Source organism: Arvicanthis niloticus, chromosome X (genome assembly GCF_011762505.2).
Source record: "Arvicanthis niloticus isolate mArvNil1 chromosome X, mArvNil1.pat.X, whole genome shotgun sequence".
Lineage (NCBI taxonomy): Eukaryota > Metazoa > Chordata > Mammalia > Rodentia > Muridae > Arvicanthis > Arvicanthis niloticus.
This window is the reverse complement of record NC_047679.1, coordinates 130,113,642-130,134,082: the sequence shown is the minus strand read 5'-3', so window position 1 is coordinate 130,134,082 and position 20,441 is coordinate 130,113,642. Positions and strand designations below refer to the sequence as shown.

Below are 20,441 nucleotides of genomic sequence, written 5' to 3'. Positions count from 1 at the left end.
ACTAACTTTGATCAGGCCATAAAGGCTCATGAGTTACATCACCTTAATTCTAAAACTTTAAAAATTATGTTTAAAATTACCAGAGAAAAGCTAGACAAATTGTTAAACAATGTCAATCATGTGTTACACTTTTACCAGTTCCTCATTTGGGCGTAAATCCAAAGGGACTGATACCAAACAGTCTCTGGCAAATGGATGTTACTCATTATAATGAATTTGGCAATCAAAAATATGTACATGTATGTGTAGATATATACAGTGGTTTCATTTATGTGACATTACAATCTGGAGAAACAAGCAAGAATGTGATCACTCATATGCTTGCTACAATTGCTGAATTGGGTGTGCCTAAATGTTGAGGCCCACACTCTGCCTCAACACTTTGCCTCAACACTTTTGGGGCTAAGTGCTCTGGTCAAGAGAGAGTGTGGCTCTTGGGGCAAGAGACGCGAAGAATGGAGACAAGACAGGGTGTGATTCAGTCTCTTCTATTTTCTCAAGTCTCCCTTAAGTCTCTTCTCTTGAAGGGAATGCTGAGGTATTTATATACACAAGCAGGAGAACACAGGTGAAAACATTTTACCACGTGCACCATACAGCTGAGGTCACTAAACAGCAAAACAAGCTATGTGGGATAAACAATATATTTATCAGAGTGTGCTTCAGCTGTTAAAGGCTTTTGACAACCAAGTCTTTCATCAGGGTATATGGTTCCAGATGGCTGCAAAGTTGATCTAGCCGCTTTCTACTAAAGTCGGCTCCCAACACCTAAACAGATAAAGACTGATAATAGCCCAGGTTATACAAGCTCCAGTTTTCGCAAATTCTGTGAAAAATTGGGAATACTACATAAAACGGGTATTCCATATAATGCACAAGACCAAGGTATGGTAGAAAGGGCGCATCAAACCATCAAATGTCAATTTGAAAAAATTAAAAAGGTGGAATGGTACCCTACCAAGGGATCTCCCAGAAATATCCTTCATCACATGCTCTTTATTTTAAATTTTTTAAACTTTGGATTCTGACAGAAAATCTGCTGCAGATCAATTCTGGCTGGCATCCTGATACCAAAAAGAATTTTGCAACAGTCCTCTAAAAAGACCCATTAACTGGAACCTGGAATGGGCCAGATCCAGTGCTTATCTGGAGAAGAGGTTCTGTCTGCATATATTCCTAAACTGCAGATGCTGACGCTGGCTGCCAGAGAGACTGATTAAACAAATAGACAACAATAACAAACCCAGGGAGGAAAAACCCCCTAAGAAGCATATTTTTTCTTTGCAGGAAACATGAAGATGCTTCTCAATTGCCTTCAAAGTGGAACAGATCAACCAGCAAACCTGACTTGGGAAGTCCTCAATGTGGAAGGAAACATCACCCCCTGTACCTCCAGGGTGGCTCTACTGGACTCTTGGTTCCCCAATTTATGATTTAGTGGAGAACATTGTTTAGACCCAGGAGAAAGCCCACTACCACAGTTGCTATAGTTGCTTTTTGGGTTCAAGATTGAGTGAAGCAGGAACAGGGATTTCCTTACTTGTTTTGTTAAGATCAAAGCTATGATCAGTTTTGTATTTCTATAGATTTAGATTTTGCTATAACACATTTATAAACAGAATAGAAGAAGCATATACTCTTTACTTCTCTGATAGAGGGAGTTATGTGTTACCCTTAAAAAAGAGTGTTGCTGTTATACTGACTATTCAGGCATTGTTAAGTCTCTTGTCTCTCAGGTCCATGCTATTCAACAAACTGATGGCTTTTGTATGACAACAGATAGATGCCATCCAAATGAAACCCATACAGGTCCAGTATTACAGGCTGGAAGTAGGGGATTGTAAAACCTCTGTCATCAAGACTAACAAGGATTAACCCCTAACTTACGTGCTAAGCCGGATAGTCAATGAAGGGTAAGAGAACACTTCAAGACCCTTGCCCCTAAAAAGGGAAGCCTCACCATCCTAAAACAGGAGCTCAACCAATGGCTGTTGAGTATCCAAAGATGGGAAAGGGAGGCTGGGGTCCTTTGTTCCAACCTAAGGCAGGCACAGTTTCCATAAGTTTTCCCAGCCTTCCCTTTTGAAAAAAAATTTAAAAAGGGGTACCTGTGGGGAGCTGACAGAAGGCAGCTATCATCCTTGCAGCTATCTTGAGCCATATACCCTGACAAGAGACTTGATTACAATAGCCTACAACAGCTGAGCACACTCTGATAACATCTTGTTTTAGACACCCAGGATTTTCCCTTGGGTGTGTGAGACATAAAGGTCTGATTAAGAGATAAGACCTAATGGCATGACTTAAAGGCATGACTTAAAGGCGTGGCTTAGAAATGAGACTTATAAAAGGCAAGAGGCAGACAGAAGAAATGAGTAGGCACTTGAGACTGGAGACAGGCAACTAGGGATTAGATAATTGTACTTGAGACAGGAACTTGGAGGAGAACTTGGAACTGGTAAAGAGACTAGCCACTTGGAACAGAGATTAGGACTTGAGATTTATTACAGAGGAACTAGGAATTGGGACATGAGACTTAGTACTAGGAACTAGGGACTTGGAAAGAGAGAAAAAGAGAGACTGAAGAATAAATGGGATTGAATCACACTCTGTCTGGTCTCTATTCTTCTTGTCTGTCCTCACTCTCTCCTGCTGAACCCCAACCCACAGGCTGGAGCAGTTTGGGGCAGTGCAAGCTCTAACACTTTAGCCCCAAAGGCTTTTGGCAGTTCGGGTTCCAACACTGATAGAGCAGTCTACAACATTTCTGCCCCCAAGCATGGGGCAGAGCAGTTCCCAACATCTCCTTAGAGGTCTCGCAGAGTCGGACATACCCAGAGGCAGATGCTCACAGCTAACCATTGATCTGATCAAGGGTTCCCAATGGAGAAGTTAGAGAGAAGACTGAAGGAGCTGAAAGGGTTTTGCTGCCCCATGAGGAGAGCAATAATACCAACCAACCAGAGCTACCCAGGTCTAAACCACCAGCCTAGGAGCACATAGGGAGGGACCCATGACTCCAGCTCTATATGTAGGGGAGGATGGCCTTGTTGGGCATAGGTGGGAGAGGAGATTTTTGGTCCCATGAAAGCTGAACACTGAGTAGTGGGGGGGAATTCAAGGGTGGGGAGGTAGAAGTGGGGGGGTAGGTGGGGGCACACCCTCATAGAAGCAGGAGGAGGGGGATAGGATAAGGGGTTCCTGGGTGGTGGGGGGAATGGGGTAACGGGATAAAATTTGGAATGTAAATATAATATTCAATAAAAAGAAAAAATAGTAAGCAGTTCTAAAAAAAAAAAAAAAAAAAAAAAAAAAAAGACACCATGAATTTTGCAGGCAAATGGATGGAATTTGAGAATATCATCCTGAGTGAGGTAACCCAGTCCTAAAAGGACATGCATGGTATGTACTCACTGATAAGTGGTTATTAGCCATAAAATACAGGTACCATGCTACACTCCAAAGACCCCATAAAGCTAAACAAGAAGGAAGGCCCAAGCGAGGATATTTGAATCTAACTTAGAAGGGGAATATTTGTTTTCCATCCTTTTACTCTGAGGTAGTGTCTGTGTTTGTTGCTGAGGTGCATTTCCTGTATGCAGTAAAATTCTGGGTCCTGTTTACATATCCAGTCTGTTAGTTTATGTCTTTTTATTGGGGAATTGATGTCATTGATGTTAAGAGATATTAAGGAAAAGTTATTGTTTCTTCCTATTATTTTTGTTATTAGAGGTGGAATTATGTTTGTGTAGCTATCTTCTTTTAAGTTTATTGGAAGATTACTTTCTTGCATTTTCTAGGTTGTAGTTTCCCTCCTTGTGTTGGAGTCTTCCTTCTATTATCATTTGTAGGGATGGATTTGTGGGAAGATATTGTATAAATTTGGTTTTGTCATGGAATATCTTGGTTTCTCCATCTATAGTGATTGAGAGTTTTGCTGGGTATAGTAGTCTGGGCTTGCATTTGTGTTCTCTTAGGGTCTGTATGATATCAGTCCAGGATCTTCTGGCTTTTTTAGTCTCTGGTGAGAAGTCTGGTGTAATTCTTATAGGTGATAGCAGATGCTGGTAAGGATGTGGAGAAAGAGGAACACTCCATTGTTGGTGGGATTGCAAGCTGGTGCAACCACTCTAGAAATCAGTCTGGTGGTTCCTCAGAGAATTGGACATAGCACTACCTGAGGACCCAGCTATACCACTCCTGGGCATATATTCAAAAGATGGTTCAATGTATAACAAGGACATATGCTCCATTATGTTCATAGCAGCCTTATTTATAATAGCCAGAAGCTGGAAAGAACTCAGATGTCCTTCAACAGAGGAATGGATACAGGAAATGTGGTACATTTACACAATGGAGTATTACTCAGGTTAAGAACAATGAATTCGAGAAATCCTTAGGCAAATGGATGGAACTAGAAAATATCTTCTTGAGTGAAGTAACCCAATCACAAAAGAACACACAATGGTATGCACTCAGTGATAATTGGATATTAGCCCAGAAGCTCAAAATACCCAAGATATAACTCACAAACCACATGAAGCTCATGAAGAAGGAAGACCAAAGTGTGAGTGCTTCAGTCCTTCTTAGAAGGAGAAACAAAATACTCAAGGGAGCAAATATGGAGAACAAAGTGTGGGACAGAAACTGAAGGAGGGGTTGTCTGTAGACTGTTCCACCTGGGTATCTATCCCATGTGCAGTCACCAAAGGTAGACGCTGATGTGAATGTCAGGAAGTGCATGCTAACAGGAGCCCAATATAGCTGTCTCCTTAGAGGTCTGCCAGAGTCTGACATATTCAGAGGCAGATGCTCACAGCTAACCACTGATCTGATCATGGGGTTCCCAATGGAGGAGTTAGAAGACTGAAGGAGCTGAAAGGGTTTTGATGCCCCATGGGGAGAATAATAATACCAACCAACCAGAGCTCCCTAGGGTCTAAACCACCAGCCTGGGAGCACATAGGGAGGGACCCATGGTTCCAGCTGTATATGTAGGGGAGGATGTCTTTGTTGGGCATAGGTCGGAGAGGAGATCCTTTGTCCCATGAAGACTGGATGCCCAGTGTGGGGGAATTCTAGAGTGGGGAGGTGGAAGTGAGTGGGTGGGTGGGGGCACATTCTCAGAGAAACAGGAGGAGGGCTAGAATATGGGGTTCTTGGGTGGGGGAAAATGGGGTAAGGAATAACATCTGAAATGTAAATAAAATATCCAATAAAAATAAAAAAGAAGGGGGAATAAAATAGTCATAAAAGGCAGATGGAGGAGAAAACTTGGAGGGAGGGGTATGGGTAGGGGAATGGGAGCATTCTGGATCAGGTGTGGGGAAGTACAGGAGAAATGGCTAGATGGTCATGAAAATGAATGAAAATCTGCAATTGATGAGGGGTGAGGAAGTGGGGGCATCTTCAGCATGACTCAGAGACCTGGGATAAGGGAGGCACCCAAGAACCAATACGGACAACCTTAGCTGTGACTCACTACATTTGGGCATGGAACCTGAAGAGACGATCTTTTATAGCCAAGCAGGAAACCCAATGGAGTGAATGAGATAGCAACACACCCACAAAACTTTCAACCCAAAATTTATCCTGTCTACAAGAAATGCAGGCATGGGGGAGGGGATGGAGCAGAGACTGGGCAAATGGCCAACCAATGATTGTCTCAAATTGAGACCCATCCCATGGACAAGCACCAATCCCTAACACTTTTAATAATACTCTATTATGCTTGCAGACAGGAGCAAGTTGTCCTCTGAGAGGTTCCACCCAGCAGCTGACTCAGATAAATGCAGACACCCACTTCCAAACAGTAGATGGACCTGGGGGATTCTTATAGGAAAGATTACAGCCCCAAGGGAGATAGAAATTTCACAGGAAGACCAACAGAGTCAACTAACCTGGACCCTTGGGGCTCTCAGAGTCTGAACCACCAACTAAAGAACATACACGAACAGGCTGGACCTAGGTGTCCCCATACATATGTAGCAGATGTGCAGCTTGTTCTTCATGTGGGTCCTAAACAACTGAATCAGGGTCTATTCCAAAAGCTGTTGCCTGTAAGTGGGATATATTCTACTAGCTGGGCTGCCTTGTATGGTCTCAGTGGGGGAGGAAGCTCCTTGTCTCGAAGAGCCTTGAAGTGCCAGGGTGGGGAGATAACTGAGGGGCCTCACCTAATCAGAGGAGAAGGAGTAGGGGAAAAAAAGTATTGTGGGAGGAGGTGATGGGAGGGGCAGCGGGTAGATGTCATGTGAAAAATAAAAAATAAAATTAAATTTAAAATTTTAAACATAAATAATTAACTAAAAGCAAATTTACTGCTATTTTAAACATTATCACATCAATTATATAAATTCACTTAGTAACAATGGCAGCTGAAAGTTTGGGATTTCCAGTTCATAAACTTGGTGTATCATTATACTTACTACAAGAGTATTCATCAATTTTCCCAGACAATGTTTTATAATATACTTTGTTAAATATACTCTAGTTACTTTATATTCTTAATGCATTTATTTTGTTTAAGGTACCACTAGAAGAAGTCTGTGAAAATTGTTTTAAAAAGAGAAAAATTTCATTCACACAAACTGGTACTATCAAATAAATAAAGTCCTAAGCAGTGTAAAGACACTAATAATAGTTAAAAATACTATATCATATTTGTATTTCTCAATGCTATAAATGTTTCCATCTTAAAATGTTATACTAGCCAGGTGTGGTGGTATGTGCCTCTAATCTTAGGACTCAAGCAGGTAAAGACAGGCAGATGGTCACCCTGGTCTACAAAGTACCATTTATTTCTAGAGCATGCAGTAAAGATAATATGACTTTGATTTAAAAAAAAAAAAAAAGTTGATTAGCTCTGGCCCAGATACCGGTGGCTCGAGCAGTTTCCCAGCCGATCTGTTCCCCTCTGGAAACTGAGTCCAGAGGCACCCTAGGGAGGGCACGGATCACAGAGCAGAAGGTAGGAGAACCTACCCACAGCCCTAGGCCTTAGAAGCACAACTGGCAGTAGAGAGCCCCCCCACCCCCAGAGGGCACCTGGCAGCCAGACCCTGCCCCTGCGGAGAACCACTCCCCTTCTGCCTCTGGCCCGGATACCTGTGGCTTGAGCAGTCTTCCAGCTGATCTGCTCCCCTCTGGAAACTGAGTCCAGAGGCACCCTAGGGAAGGCACAGACCGCAAAGCTGCAGAGGCACCCAAGAGAGGTCAAGGACCCTAGAGCTGCAGGCATCCTAGAGAGGACACAGCCCATAGAGCAGCAGAGCAGGGGACACCATATCCTGAAGCATCATAGAGGAGCAACTACATTCAGAACAGCAAACACCTAGCTGGTCTACACTGTGGAGACTCCATATCCTGAAATATACTAGAGGAGCCACTAAACCCAGAGCAGCTGGAACTCAGGATCATAGAGTCATCTGTACCCCGAGGAGTTCTGATACAACCAAGATAACTGGAAAGGCAGACTCCAGTCAGAACCAGTGAGTGCAAGTAGAACTACAGCTAACCAAATGGCGAAAGGCAAGCACAAGAATGTAAACAACAGAAACCAAAGTTACTTGGCATCACCAGAACCCAGTTCCCCCACCATAACAAGTCCTGAACACCACATCACACCAGAAAAGCAGGACTCAGAATTAAAATCGCTACTCATGATGATGATGGACAACTTTAAAAAGGACATAAACAACACTCTCAAAGAATTTGAGGAGAACACAGGCAAACAGATAGAAGCACTTAAAAAAATGTAAGAAAACACAATGAAACAGGTGAAGGAATTACAGAGAACCATCCAGGATCTAAAAATTGAAGTAGAAACAATAAAGAAATCGAAAAGGGAGACTACACTGGAGATAGAAAACCTAGGAAAAAGATCAGGAGTCATAGACACAAGCATCACCAACAGAATACAAGAGATAGAAGAGAGAATTTCATGCACAGAAGATACCATGGAAAACATAGACACAATGGTCAAAGAAAATGTGAAATGTATAAAGCTCCTAACACAAAACATCCAGGAAATCCAGGACACAATGAGAAAACCAAACCTAAGGATAATAGGTATAGATGAAGGTGAAGACTCCCAAATTAAAGGGCCAGTTATTATCTTCAACAAAATTATAGAGGAAAACTTCCCTAACCTAAAGAAAGAGATGTCCTTAAAATATACAAGAAGCCTACAGAACCCCAAATAGACTAGACCAAAAAAAAAAAAAAAAAAAAAAAAAAAACACCTTCTGTAACATAATAATCAAAACATCAAATATACAGAACAAAGAGAAGATACTAAAAGCAGTAAGAGAAAAAGGCAAAGTAACATATAAAGGCAGACCTATAAGAATTACACCAGATTTCTCACCAGAGACCATAAAAGCCAGAAGATCCTGTACTGATATCATACAGGCCCTAAGAGAACACAAATGCCAGCCCAGACTACTATACCCAGCAAAACTCTCAATCACTATTGATGGAGAAACCAAAATATTCCATGACAAATCCAAATTTGCACAGTATCTCAATACAAATCCAGCCCTTCAAAGGATAATTGGTGGAAAACTCCAACACAAGGAGGGAAACTACAACCTAGAAAAAGCAAGAAAGTAATCTTCCAAAAACCCTAAAAGAAGGTAGCTATACAAACATGACTCTACTGCCAATAACAAAAATAACAGGAAACAACATTCACTTTTCCTCAATATCTCTTAGTATCAATGGACTCAATTCTCCAATAAAAAGACATAGATTAGCAGACTAGATTCATAACAGGACCCAACATTTTGCTGCATACAGGAAATGCACCTTTGTGAAAAAGACAGACACTAACTCAGAGTAAAAGGTTGGAAAACAATCTTCCAAGCAAATGGCCCCTAGAAACAAGCTGGAGTAGCAATTCTAATATCAAATAAAATCATTTTTCAACCAAAAGTAATCAAAAAAGATAAAGAAGGACACTTTATATTCATCAAAGGAAAAATGTACCAAGAGGAACTTGCAATTCTGAACATCTATGCTCCAAATGCAAGGGCACCCACATACATAAAAGAAACTTTACTAAAGCTTAAAGCATACATTGCACTTCACAAAAAAATAGTGGGAGATTTCAACACCCCACTCTCAGCTATGGACAGATCATGGAAACAGAAACTAAACCAAGACACAATGAAACTAACAGAAGTTATGAACCAATTGGACTTAACTGACATCTATAGAACATTCCATCCTAAAACAAGAGAATATACCTTCTTCTCAGCACCTCATGGTACCTTCTCCAAAATAGACCATATAATTGGTCACAAAACAGGCATCAACAGATACAAAAAGATTGTAATAATCCCTTGTACCCTATCAGACCACCATGGATTAGACTTGTCTTTGACTTAAACGAAAACAATGGAAAGCCCACATATATGTGGAAACTGAACAATGCTCTATTCAATGATAACTTGGTCAAGGAGGAAATAAAGAAAGAAATTAAAGACTTTTTGGATTTAAATGAAAATGAGGACACATCATATCAAAATTTGTGGGACTCTCTGAAAGCAGTACTAAGTGGAAAAATCATAGCTCTAAGTGCCCACAAAAACAAAATGGAAAGAATGTACATTAATAAATTGACAGCACACCTGAAAGTGTTAGAACCAAAAGAAGCTAATATACCCAAGAGGAGTAGACGACAGGAAATAATCAAACTCTGGGCTGAAATCAACCAAGTCAAAACAGAAAGAACTATACAAAATATCAACAAACCAGGATCTGGTTCTTTGAGAAAATCAACAAGATAGACAAACCCTTAGCCAGACTAACCAAAGGGCACAGAGACAGTACTCAAATTAATAAAATCAGAACTGAAAAGGCAGACATAACAACAGAAACAGAGGAAATTTTAAAAAAATCGTCAGATCCTACTACAAAGGCCTATACTCAACAAAATTGGAAAATCTGGATGAAATGGGCATTTTTCTAGATAGATACCAGGTATCAAAGTTAAACGAGGAGCAGATGAAACATCTAAACAGTCGCATAACCCCTAAAGAAATAGAAGTCATCATTAAAAACCTCACCACCAGAAAATGTCTGGGGCCATTTGGTTTTAGTGCAGAATTCTACCAGACCTTCCAGGAAGACCTAATACCAATTCTCTTCAAACTATTCCATCAAATAGAAACAGAAGGAACACTACCCAATTCGTTCTTTGAAGCTACAATTACTCTCATACCTAAGCCTCACAAAGACCCAACAAAGAAGGAGAACTACAGACCAATATCTCTTATGAATATCAATGCAAAAATACTCAATAAAATTCTCACAAACCGAATCCAACAACACATCAAAGCAATCATCCATCATGATCAAGTAGGCTTTATCCCAGGAATGCAGGGATGGTTCAATATTTAGAAATCCATCAATGTAATCCACTACATAAATAAACTCAAAGAAAAAAACCACATGGTCATCTCACTAGATGCTGAGAAAGCATTTGACAAAATACAACATCCCTTCATGTTAAAAGTCTTGGAAAGATTAGGAATTCAAGGCCCATACCTAAACACAGTAAAAGCATTGTACAGCAAGCCAGTAGCCAACATCAAAGTAAATGGAGAGAAACTTGAAGCAATCCCACTAAGATCAGGGACTAAACAAGGCTGCCCACTCTCACCCTACCTATTCAATATAGTACTGGAAGTCCTAGCTGGAGCAATTAGACAACAACAGGAAGTCAAAGGGATACAAATAGGAAAGGAAGAAGTCAAAATTTCACTATTTGCAGATGATATGATAGTATACTTAAGTGACCCTAAAACTTCCACCAGAGAATTCCTAAACCTGATAAACAACTACTGAAAAGTGGCTGGATATAAAATCAACTCAAACAAATCAGTAGCCTTCCTCTATTCAAAGGAAAAACGGGCTGAAGAAGAAATTAGGGAAATGACACCCTTCACAATAGTTACAAATAATATAAAATGCCTTGGAGTGAATCTAACCAAGCAAGTGAAAGATCTGTATGACAAGAACTTCAAGTCTCTGAAGAAAGAAATTGAAGAAGATCTCAGAAGATGGAAAGATCTCCCATGCTCCTGCATTGGCAGGATTAATATAGCAAAAATGGCCATCTTGCCAAAAGCGATCTATAGATTCAATGCCATCCCCATCAAAATTCCAAATCAATTTCTCATGGATATAGAAAGAGCAATTTGTGAATTTATTTGGAACAACAAAAAACCCAGGATAGCGAGAACTATTCTCAATAACAAAAGAACTTCTAGAGGAATCACCATCTCTGACCTCAACGTATACTACAGGGCAATAGTAATAAAAACTGCATGATATTGGTAAAGAGACAGGCATGAAGATCACTGGAATAGAATTGAAGATTCAGAAATGAGCCCACATACCTATGGTCACTTGATCTTTGACAAAGGAGCTAATTCCATCCAGTGGAAAAAGGACAGAGGTTTCAGCAAATGGTGATGGTTCAACTGGAGATCAACATGTAGAAGGATGCAAATCAATCCATTCTTATCTCCTTGTACAAAGCTCAAATCCAAGTGGATAAAAGACCTTAACTTAAAACCAGATACACTGAAACTAATAGAAGAGAAGGTGGGAAAGACCCTCGAATACCTAGGCACAGGGGAAAAGTTCCTGAACAGAACACCAATGGCTTATGCTGTAAGATCAAGAATTGGCAAATGGGACCTCATAAAATTGCAAAGCTTCTGTAAGGCAAAGGACATTGTCAATAAGACAAATCAGCAACCAACAGATTGGGAAAAGATCTTAACCAATCCTACATCCAATAGAGGGCTAATATCGAATATATACAAAGAACTCAAGAAATTATACTCCAGACAACCACATAACCCTATCAAAAAATGGGGTATGGAGCTAAACAAAGAATTCTCAACAGAGGAAACTCGAATGGCTGAGAAACACCTTAAGAAATGCTCCACATCCTTAGTCATCAGGGAAATGCAAATCAAAACAACACTGAGATACCACCTCACACCAATCAGAATGGCTAAGATCAAAAACTCAGGTGATAGCAGATGCTGTCGAGGATGCGGAGAAAGAAGAACACTCCTCCATTGTTGGTGGGATTGCAAGCTGGTACAACCACTCTGGAAATCAGTCTGGTGGTTCCTCAGAAAATTGGACATAGCATTACCTGAGGATCCAGCTATAGCAGTCCTGGGCATATACCCAGAAGATGCTCCAACATATAACAAGGACATATGCTCCACTATGTTCATAGCAGCCTTATTTATAATAGCCAGAAGCTGGAAAGAACCAAGATGTCCCTTAACAGAGGAATAGATACAAAAATTGTGGTACATCTACACAATGGAGTATTACTCAGCTATTAAAAATAATGAATTTGAGAAATTTTTAGGTAAATGGATGGATCTAGAAATTATCATCTTGAGTGAGTTAACCCAATCCCAAAAGAACACACAGGGTATTTACTCACTGTTAAGCGGATGTTAGCCCAAAAGCTAGGATTAGTGAAGACTCAACCCACAGACCACATGAAGCTCATGAAGAAGGAAGAGGGGATGCCTCAGTTCTACTTAGAACGAGTAACAAAAACTCAAGGGAGCAAATATAGAAACAAAACATGGGACAGAAACTGAAGGAGGGGCCACCAGGAGACCATTCCACCTGGGTATTCATCCCATGTACAGCCACCTAAGCTAAACACTGTTGTGGATGGCAGGAAGTGCATACTGTCAGGAACATGATATAGCTGTCTTTTTAGAGGTCTGCCAAATACTAACACACTCAGAGAACAATGCTCACAGTTAACCACTGATATGATCAGGGGTTTCCCAATGGAGAACTTAGAGAGAAGACTGAAGAAGCTTAAAGTGTTTGTGATCCCATGAGGAGAGCAACAATACCAACCAACCAGAGCTCTCCAGGGTCTAAACCACCAGCCTGGGAACACATAGGGAGGGACCCAAGACTCCAGTGGTATATGTAGGGGAGGATGGCCTTGTTGGGCATAGGTGGGAGAGGAATTTCTTGGTCCCATAAAAAATATATACAGAGTAGGGGGGAATGTGAGGGTGGGGAGGGGATTGTGGGGGGGTAGGTGCGGTCACTGCCTCATAGAAGCATGAGGAAGGGGATGGGATAGGAGGTTTCTGGGTGGTGGAAGGAAGTGGGGTAAGGGGATAAAATCTGAAATGTAAATATTACAACCAATTTTAAAAAGGGGGGGGAAAGAAAAGTTGTTAGAACCAACATCTTTAAAAAAAATGTCAGCCCCCTAGGGGGAAAAAAATTTTTTTCTTGATACTAAAACTTGTTCTGAGAATTGTATATTGCAGAATACACAACCTTGGTGTATCTACTCATCAAGCATACTGAGCAGACCTGCCCAAACCTCCGATGTCCTGGAATTCCATCTGGATTCAGTGAAGACACAGCATCAGAGGCTTATCAACTTACTCTTTCCCCCAACCCTATTCTAATATCTCAACGCCCTTAATCAGCTTGAAGAAGTTAAAGAAGAGTCCCCTATTCCCTGGGCTTGGGGACTAATGTGGTTAATAATGGTCTGTCTTTCTAGCGAAAAGTAATGGTTTTGTTGGAACAGGGAGGATTAGCTAGGACTTATTGCGTAGCTATAACCTATTGGTAGAAATCTGTATAATTATTATCAAGATGAATTTATAATTTCTTAAATGGTACAAAATTTACTTTGATTTCAAATTTAAGGTTTTCATTGGTACGAGCATCTTATTAATATAAAAGTGAGATGAATATTGATACTCTCATGGGCATTGTGCCTGTATAACACAATTAGGAATACAAGGCCTAGACCCAGTCCTTCTTTAACTTTTTTAACTGATTTGGGATGGTTAACCTATGAGTTAAGGGACTATAGAAAATTCATGGTTTTGAGTTTATTGTTAGGAGGTTTCCCATATTTTATTTAGAAATAGCTGAGAGGAGTGAACAGACAACAGTTCAGGTTACCTTACATGGATAGTTGGTTTTCAAAACATCAGAAGTCCATAGAATTGACGCTACAAATATTTATATATTAATGTCCATTCTGATTAGAGACCTGTCTGCTTCTGAAAGCTTCCTGTCGTGGATTCTAAGAAGAAATTGAGCATCCTTGGAGATACTCCAGTTGTGTGGTGACAGCCACTAGGCAAGAATTGCCTCTCTCCATCTACAGACAAATTACTGTCCAGAAAAGGACACACATGCAGAATAGTCGACTGATTATATCTGCCTAGACAGAGTATTCAGCCCTTAATAATCCTGCATCACTAAGGTCTGTCAGATGACTCTGGGCCAGAAGGCTGAAGATTTGATGCTCCAATGTTCGGTAGTATAGGGGCTTTTCAGGTGTTCAGCGGTCTCTATAAATTGGCTAAGTTTTAGAAGCTATGTTTATTGCTTCTCATAACTTCAGTTAACTCAGTCATTCTGGATTTCTGACGGGGTTGAAAACCTATAGTCTTTGAGAGAAAAGATCTGAGTAGATGGTTTTCAGATGACATTCATTCTAAAGCCAAAAAAAAAAAAAAAAAGCCAGGATCAAAAGTAAGTGTTTTATTTAGAAGACATGACAGAGGTTCTGGTTAGTCAACAAAATGATGGACTGGGTATTAGGACTATCTTGTACCTCACTGGTACAATTAGGAATAAGTATGCTCTAATTGTATATTGAGAGAAAAGTTTTACTTTAACAGGAAGAGTGATACGTAGGAGGAGCTAAGCGGAAAGGAGTACTGAGAGGAAGAGATGGAGTAAGGAAAGAAGATGAAGGAGAGGAGAAGCTAGGTGATGAGAGAGAGAAAGAGAGAGGGGGCATGGAGGCAGATGTTCACATGTCTCCACCATTCAAAGATGGTTTTTATATCTAGGTTGGGTATTGGGTTATGCTTCTGATTGAGCATTACCAAACTTATAAATCCTTTGATTAATATTTAAAAAATTGCATAAAAGCAAAAAGGAAAGGGGGGCATGGGACAGGGGTTTTCTAGGGAGGGGAAATGGGGAAAGGGGATGGCATCTTAAATGTAAATAAGATATAAAATAAAATTTAAAAAAAAAATTCTTAGATGCTGCTATTTACCTTTCCGCATCCATTTTCTCATCTATAAAATGAGATGTAACTTACACTTTAATGAATTGCTTATTAGGTAATATTTTTATTATATATGCTATAGTATCTGAAACACAGTTAAACATTTAATAAACTGTAACTACCTTCAAAAAAGTTGATTAATGTGAAACAAAACAAAATAGAGGAAAAATTAAAAATCACAATATATTTTAGTCTAAAGTTTTTAACAAAAAATGGATAATATATTATATAATTGAGCCAATTAATATATTTTAAATTACACTCTACATTATGACTAAGAAGAGTACATATAAAATTCAAAAATTTAATTTTGCTAACTAACATGAAGTGAAAAATCACACATGCATCTCAATAAATACCAAAAAGCATTGAGTATTATATGTTCATTACCAATGAGCATTCCTTAATACCACAGACATGAAAAAAGACTTTCCAACTTGGTAAAAGATATATGTTCAAGTCACTGATACAACTATTATAAATTAATAAATCAAACTGAACATGTAACAACAAAGTCTCATAAATTAACATACAAAAATTGACAGACACTAATATGTAGTTGTATAATAATAGAGATTTCAGTATCCTACTTGCAATCACATATAGAATAAATATTCATGAAATCAAGAAGAAATAGAAGGCCCAAAGAAGACTATAAAACAAGTAGAATGTAAACAAATAGAATACTTCACTAAACAAAATTAGGGTTCATATTTTTCTCATGCATATGTGGGGCATTATTTACAACACATTATATATAAGGAATATAAATTAAATCTTAATAAATATTGAAAAACAAGTCACAGAAAGTATCTTCTGTAATCACAACAAAATGAAATAATCACAAAGGGGAAGGGGCCACGAATATGTCAAAAGGAAATAACACACTTTTAAAGTGAATCAAAATAGGACTTAGAAGAGAAATTAAAAAATAGTTCATGGTCAAAATAAAATGCAATATACTAAACACTAATAGATGCAGAAAAAGTAGTGATGCAAGGGAAATAAGCATTTATAAATGATTGCATTAAAAATTATTTATCTGGAGCTGGGCAGTGGTGGCTCACACCTTTAATCCCAGCACTTGGGAGGCAGAGGCAGGCAGATTTCTGAGTTCGAGGTCAAGGCCAGCCTGGTCTACAGAGTGAGTTCCAGGACAGCCAGGGATACACAGAAAAACCCTGTCTCAAAAAACCAAAAAATTATTTATCTCAGGCAAGCATGGTGGCTCAGCAAATAAAGCCTTTGTCATGCCAAGCCTGGAGACCAGAATGCAATCCCTGGAACCTGTTGCAGCCCGAGCTAGCCCACGTTTTGGGGGCCAAAATGTCATGAACCGTTCTGTCAATGTTGGGACCCGAAATGACAAAAGCCTTGGGGACTAACTTGTTAGCCGGCACTGCCCCAAGCTGCTCCAGTCTGTGGGTCAGGGTTCAGCAAGAGAGAGAGTGAGGACAGACGGATGCAAAGAATAGAGACAAGACAGAGTGTGATTCAATCCCGTTTATTCTTCAGTCTCTCTTCTTCTCTCCAAGTCCCAAGTCTTGAGTCCCTAGTTTCTAGTTCCTAGTCCCTAGTGCCTCAAAGTTCCAAGTGTCTTCTTCCTCAATGCCTAATTCCTACTCCAAGTTGTACTGAACTCTTCTGTCTGCCTCTTGCCTTTTATATGTCTTGCTTCTAAGCCATGCCTCTAAGCCATGCCCTTAAGTCACGCCCTTAGGTCTTATCTCTAAATCACACCTTTAAGTCTCACACACCCAAGGGAAGATCTTGGGTATCTAAAACAAGATGTTATCAGAGTGTACTCAGCTGTTGTAGGCTATTGTAATCAAGTCTGTTGTCAGCGTATAACAGCTCATGCTGGCTGCAAAGATGATAGCCGCCTTCTGTCAGCTCCCCACAGGAACCCACATAAAAGTAGAAGGAAAGAACTGATTTCTAAAAGATTTCCTCTGACCTCCAAGTGCACACTATGGTGTATGTGCCCCACAGACTAATATTAAATATATTTTTATTTGATATTTTATTCATTTACATTTCAGATGCCATCTCCCTTCTCCATTCCCCTCACTCACTAATCCCCTATCATATCCCTCCTCCTCTTTTGCCTTTATACTGTTTAAATTACATGCAAGTATTAACATCAGTTCTAGGTTGAGGAACTAGCAATACGATAGATGCAAATAATCCAGGAAGAAGGAAGACAATGAACCCAGATAATCACAGAACATACACAACAATAAACAGAGTCCTGTGATCACTCCTGTTATCACTATTTCTAAGGGTTTATCAGGATGATTAAAATATCTGAGCATACTTTCCTGTCCTAGCCCAAAGTCATTTTCATGCCTGAAGCCTACTTCTTTGTTCTAGCTTAAGATTTAGATTTCTATCCCATGCTCCTGTTTCTTTTTTGCTTTTATACACTTTTGGGGTTTCTGGGGGTGGGGGGAATGGGGAAAGGAGATGGCATCTGAAATGTAAATAAAATATCCAATAAAAAATAAAAAAGATTTAGATTTCTGCCTGTTGTGGCACAAGCTGGCCCACGTTTGGGGACCAAAATGTTGCAGACCACTCTATTAATGTTTTAACCCGCATTGCCAAAAGCCTTGGGGGCTAAATTGTTGGAGCCTGCACTGCCCCAAGCTGCTCCGGTCTGCGGGTTGGAGTTCAGCTACAGAGAGAGTGAGGACAGACGTGAGGCATGGAGACCAGACAGAGTGTGATTCAATCCCGTTTATTCTTCAGTCTCTCTTCCTAGTCAAAGTCCCAAATCTTGAGTTCCTAGTCCCTAGTTTCTAGTCCCTAGTGCCTCCAAGTTCCAAGTTACTTCTTCCAAGTGCTAAGTGCCTAATGTCTAATAACTAACTCCAAGTTGTTCTCTAAGTTGTACTCTCTAACCTAATTCCTAGTTCCAAGTTGTACTGAACACTTCTGTCTGCCTCTTGCCTTTTATATGTCTCACTTCTAAGCCACACCTCTAAGTCATGCCTTTAAGTCATGCCCTTAGGCCTTGTCTCTAAATCTGATCTCTAAGTCACGCCCTTAAGCCACGGCTCTAGATCACACCTTTAAGTCTCACACACCCAAGGGAAGATCCTGGGTATCTAAAGCAAGATGTTATCAGAGTGTGCTCAGCTGTTGTAGGCTGATATAATCAAGTCTCTTATCAGGGTATATGGCTCAAGATGGCTGCAAGGATGATAGCCGCCTTCTGTCGGCTTCCCACATCTACCTATAATTACTTCTTTGTTCTAGCTTAAGATTTAGATGCCTGCCGGAAATTTCTTTTTTGTCCTAGCCTAGGATTTATATTTCTGCCTGAAACTACTTCTTTGTTCCAGCCCAATGTCAGATTTCTGCCTGCAGTCCATTTCCTTGTCCTTGTTCTTGTCCTATGTCAGATTCCTTCCAAGCAGCCCATTTCCTCATCCTTGGCCAATAACAGATTCCTGCCAGGTAGCCCCAAAAGCTCTCCACATCTCCCCCCTTTTTATTGCATAAACCAGACTAAGCCTCTCTTAGGTTGTTCTGACAAGAAAGCATTCCTTACCCATTGTGGAATGTACATTATCATAAGCGATGCACTTATGTCTTAGGTTGGATAAGGCTCTGTGCAGAATCTTACCTGTCCTTGTTTTGCTACCCTGTTAATGTAATAACTCTGTCTGGGGGTACATTATCAGTTTCAAGCCACGTACTTTGGCTGCTAGCCTGTTGCTGTAGTTAAAGACAAGCTTTAACACGATGGGCAGGAATAAAAGTATTTCCAGGACAAGAAGGGCTAGCCTGATCAAGCTATATATGCCATTCCTGAGGTTTGTCCAAAATGAAAATACTGAGTTCAGACCATGGATAATTTTATTGGCATTATCTGCAGCATCAAAGCTCAACGGAGCAGCATTATTTAAATTCATAATCTCACTTTGCATAGTTAACACACCCAGAGAGGTGTTAGGATTATGCCAAATACCCTAAGGTGTTTTTAAACTTTTTTCTAATTATAATGACAATCATTGTAAATTTTAGAAGTAACACTACTCCAATGATATTTGTCATGACACTTGGGATGGCTCCTAACTCTTGAACCCTGAACCTCCTTCAGATAGTTTGAATAGGTTATAGAGCATCATCCGTTGTTCCAGATAACTATACAAATCCTTTTGTATATTCAATACCTTAGTAACATTTTTTTGCTAGATGGTTAACAAAAATAGTTGTCTTAACTCCTTTTGTCAATGCTACTGCAGAAGCAGTGGTGCTAGCAAGTAATGGGATTAAAGCTGTTATGCCAGCAATAATCAAGCCTGCTACCCTCTTGCTTCTGCTTAAAGCCTAACTCACTTCTTCCAGCACTTTCAAGCTTTTTTTCAGAGAATCAAGGTTTTCTAATACTCAGGGCAGTAAGACAAAAACTGGTTGATAGACTCCCATAACAGACATGCCAGGTTTCAACACACTAACACAATTGGAAATTATACAGTCAATGCAACTTACAATAAATGCTGTAGAAGAGACAAAACCAATATTAGCTTGACAATTTCCCTTAAGCCAAGCACTGTTTTAAAAGATCTGAATGCAAGTAAGTGTGAAGCCATTTCTTAGTTCTTTACTGATCTATTTTACAGTCTAGTTATAATAGTTATAAATAAATGTGTACTGTCTGTCTCCCCTGTTCATCTATATGTACATACACACATATACACACTCACATAAACACACATACACACACATAAACACACACAAACACACACACAGCTTCTGGGCATGTAAAAGTCCTGTTGTTTAGCCACAAGTAGAGAACTGACTAACCATGCATTTGGATCATCTTTAAGTTGATTCCGTGCTTATAGCAACCATGGATGTCAAAAATAGAAATGGTACTGATGTAACTATATTGTTAGATTGTATGATTTAGAACATTTATTTTCCTATAGGCTGTTATTCTTACAATGATATCTAACTCAAAGAGAGAGATTTAATTGATCAAATTTAAAACTACAGTGCAATACAATTAATTAGGCACAGATCCCAGGATAGGTCTCAAGATAAGCTTATTGGTACCGAAAAGGCTAATGTTGACAAGAGATTATTTAATGTATCTTTGTTGTTCTCCATCTGTACAAGGGGTATCTTAGGCTTGATTGAAGATACTGAGTAAATCCTGGCTTTGTTCGTCTCCTACCACTGATATTCTGAGTTTGTCCATTAACTTGTGCATGTATCTCTACTCCACCAAAAGTGGAAATGTGGAAGGAAACATGACAGGAATTGTCCCAGAGCAGGCTCTATTTCAGTCAACGAGTCCATTCCTTGC

The 20,441-nt window shown here is 39.8% G+C and overlaps 1 long non-coding RNA gene across 4 annotated transcripts in view; it reads left to right on the top strand.

The window, feature by feature from the left end:
- The window catches only part of LOC143435471 (uncharacterized), a 75,660-nt gene extending 73,064 nt beyond the window's left edge, over positions 1-2,596 (top strand). For all 4 annotated transcript variants that reach the window (XR_013105807.1, XR_013105805.1, XR_013105804.1 and 1 more), the window contains one exon: positions 1,288-2,596. This is a non-coding gene — a long non-coding RNA (uncharacterized LOC143435471). The remainder of the gene's footprint in view (positions 1-1,287) is intronic.
- The last annotated feature ends 17,845 nt before the right edge of the window (positions 2,597-20,441 follow it).